Genomic DNA, 3,447 nt, shown 5'->3' with positions numbered 1-3,447 from the left:
TTTTCGCATTAGCACTACTAAGCAGATTACAGCATGTATAAATCAACTAATGCCTTGTGTTATTCTGTCCTTGACGCAATGAAGACCACTATGATGTTCTAAGAAGCTGAGGCAGAGACTACTCTGGCTATGGTGACGCTTCACGAGATGGATGATCCAGGAGGGCGGTAATCAGCTGTGAGGACGAGATGGACCCGATTACCTAAGCCGGAACCATGGAGCGAGGCCTAACATCCCATGACGATTAACAGCGAGATGGAAGTCGATACCCAATAAGCAAAGTTAAGTCCCCATTTGAGTCGTGTCGTAAGTAGAAAACCTTATTCTTTTGGTTAATATATAATGTGCATTATGACATTGTGTGTGCGTAATTAATATACGAGTGTACTTATAAGGAAATAGGTATTCATCTGAAGTTACCGTAAATCCCAGACATAGGTGTAAAATACCAGTGAATGCCGTTCGTAAGTTTGTCAATATGGTAGTGGAGAAGTGATTGATATTTTTCTTAATTCGTTGTCAGTGAAGTGTTAGAGTATTAAGAGGAAGCTAATACTTATATGCGTGATGGCTTTAACAAAATAACATGCGTAAAGATCGTATTTAGGGAATGTTACGATAAAATATAGTGGCACAGTTTTAAGGTTACGATGTGCTGTTCTTTGATACTATGACAGTAATGATAATGATTTATATATGTGTAGGTTATGGCATATATGTTGCGCATTTTGATGAAACGAGTGCTTTGATTATGAATGCTACGCGTTAATTGAAGTGTTAAATGGTGAATGTAATAAGCATATGAGTTGATAGTATATTTTGATGGTGATAGTTACTGTTACTTGGTAAGTTGGTCATAGAATTCTTCGAGAGATGGTAGTATGTGTAGGTTGCACATGCTAAGGTGTAGGTATTGAAACATACTGTTTTCAATTGCTATTTTATTCCCTAATATAATTATATATAATACAGATTAGGATACGATCTCAATGCCATCAGTATAGAATTAATTGAGTGAGTAGGATCATCAGAAGAGCCGAGAGGCCACCTACGTCAATATTTAGGCCTTCACTGACATACCTATGATTGTTTTCATGTATTCTCACATACGGCAATTTAACTTACGATTTTATGAGAGCAGTTTAACACATCACTGGTAACTTAGTCTTTCATATGTGGATTTTAGATGAAGATAGAGTCTTCCTATGTGTCAATTTTTCCACCTATGGTATTATTCGTTGGAAGGTTAATTAGATACACTTGGTAATGCTATATTAAGTCATATACGCACTTTAATTGAATTTCAACCATGAATTAAAATAATAATTGAATGATTTAGTCACATAAACCTTACAATGAAATTAATTTGAGATTGCTTACGACTTAAAGTGGACTTAGATTTGCTTATATGGAGGTCAGTTGAAATGAAATATGAAACACAAAAATTTGAAACCTCAACTAGAGAAAATCCCTAATGGACAGACATTAATTTTCTCACACGATTTTTCTACTGTGCGTGGACATTGATGTGAAGTGTTCAGCCGAGTGATATGCATTTCTTTTATTGCATGTGAATTTAGGTTCAGACGATTGAATTTTGGTAATTTTAAGGAGCAATCCAGTTTAATATTGAAAGATTCCAGATCTTAATTAATTAATTAATTGATTGATTAATTATTGGCCACCTTCTTTGCGTTTTCACATTTTCAATTGAAACCCAACTTGAACATTGTATATAGTAGGGAGTATAGCTTGTTTACTTAACTCATTTGGATGCATCCAGTTATTACAATTATGTTGAATGATTTTACTTGATTATATGATTTGCTTATTTTCTTTTCATTTAATTTTCTTGGATACTACTTAATTACGATACAATTCTTCGACAGGCCAGGATTAGGACATAGTTAAATGAGGCCTGATTTCATTTCTTTTCTATGTTAGAGGTTTCCCTAAACCCGTTTTCTCCAATGCAACATAATTACATCATTTAGAGATGCTGATTGCGTATGAGGCCAGCCACATTATATTTATAATTTCTCAAGATAATCTACGTTTATTTCAAATCATACTTAGACCAATTTATTAATAAAAGCTGAGTAGTGGAAACATTAAATTATTTCAATGTTTACTTAGAATAAGTACTAGATATAAGCTTATAATGACTAATTCTGATTGCGATTATGATGATGACATGTACGGAATTCTTGACAAGCCATGATAATCTGATTTTTACGATAAATTCCGGTATCATACAAGTACGGTATCCGACTGATAGCGTGTTGAAGACGTTCATCTATGTAGGTTGGGATTTACCGTAGGCCATCGGTGTTCTTTCTCACGCGGAACTCACAACCCAGCAATAGTTGGCAGATGGAATTATTATTAAGGGCTAGTCTGGAACTCGTGTATCCCCACCTGGACGCGGGAGTGGTGCAATAAGGAATACGGAAGGAAGCGGCTGTGACCTTAAGTTAGGTAAAATTACGGTATTTGCATGGAGGAGAAGGTGGGAAACCACGGAAAATCACTTCGAGGATGACTGAAGTGGGAATCGAGCCACCCTCTACTCAGTTGACCTCCCGAGGCTGAGTGGACTCTCTTCCAGCCGTCGTACCACTTTTCAAATTTCGTGGCAGAGCCGGGAGCCGAACACGGAATTCCTGGGGTGGCAGCTAATCACGCTAACCACTACACCACAGAAGCGGACAAAACATGTGGAACGCTTCACGATTTTGCGTGTCATCCTTATCCAGGGGCCATGCTAATCTTATTTGTATCGTTCCAATTTTAGTACAGGCCTATGTACCGCCGAAGCGAGTAAGTACTTGCACTGATTAGTGAAGAATTATACCTTTCAGTGAAATGAATTAATCATTTATTTCCATTCGAGGCTTTATCACTATCGATAAGCAAACGGTGGCCGTGGTCGTTAACGCGTCAAATTATTATGGTCGGACACCGTGGTTAGACGGTTCGAATCCCGTTCGTTAAAAATATTTCTACCATTAGAGTGGTGGTCGGCAGAGAAGGGGAGTGACGTTGTGCAATTTCTGATTATTAGAGTGCGTGTCAAATGCCTGAATTAAATTCGAAACCTCTGCGCAGTGCTCATGTGGAATGAGGGCCTATGGCACTATTGATGGTGATTCGTTTTGGATAGTTGTATGTAGTGTACCATTATATTTAACCGCGAGAATGGATATTTAACGCAGTAAAAATTTTGCAGTAGGACGCCGCTTGTGAGGGCGTGATGCTATATGGGGCGCGGGAATCGAGAAGGTGATTTCCCGAGGCAAGGCGTGGTCATGTGTGACGAAGAAAGAATATGTGAGGAAGAAAGAAAGAGAGATGGGATTTTGTCTGGGGGAGAGACCTCCCACCTTAACAGAGATTTTTAGCGGGAGCAGACAGGCCCACCACATTACGGAAATTGAATCGTAATTC

The 3,447-nt window shown here is 38.1% G+C and overlaps 1 non-coding gene across 1 annotated transcript; it reads right to left on the bottom strand.

The window, feature by feature from the left end:
- Nucleotides 1-2,711: 2,711 nt before the first annotated feature.
- On the bottom strand, nucleotides 2,712-2,818 carry LOC136859321 (U6 spliceosomal RNA). The gene has a single exon (XR_010858966.2). It is a non-coding gene; the product is annotated as a U6 spliceosomal RNA (small nuclear RNA).
- Between the last annotated feature and the right edge of the window lie 629 nt (nucleotides 2,819-3,447).

This window comes from Anabrus simplex, chromosome 1, assembly GCF_040414725.1.
Source record: "Anabrus simplex isolate iqAnaSimp1 chromosome 1, ASM4041472v1, whole genome shotgun sequence".
NCBI classification, from domain to species: domain Eukaryota; kingdom Metazoa; phylum Arthropoda; class Insecta; order Orthoptera; family Tettigoniidae; genus Anabrus; species Anabrus simplex.
This window is presented reverse-complemented; position numbering and strand designations above follow the sequence as displayed.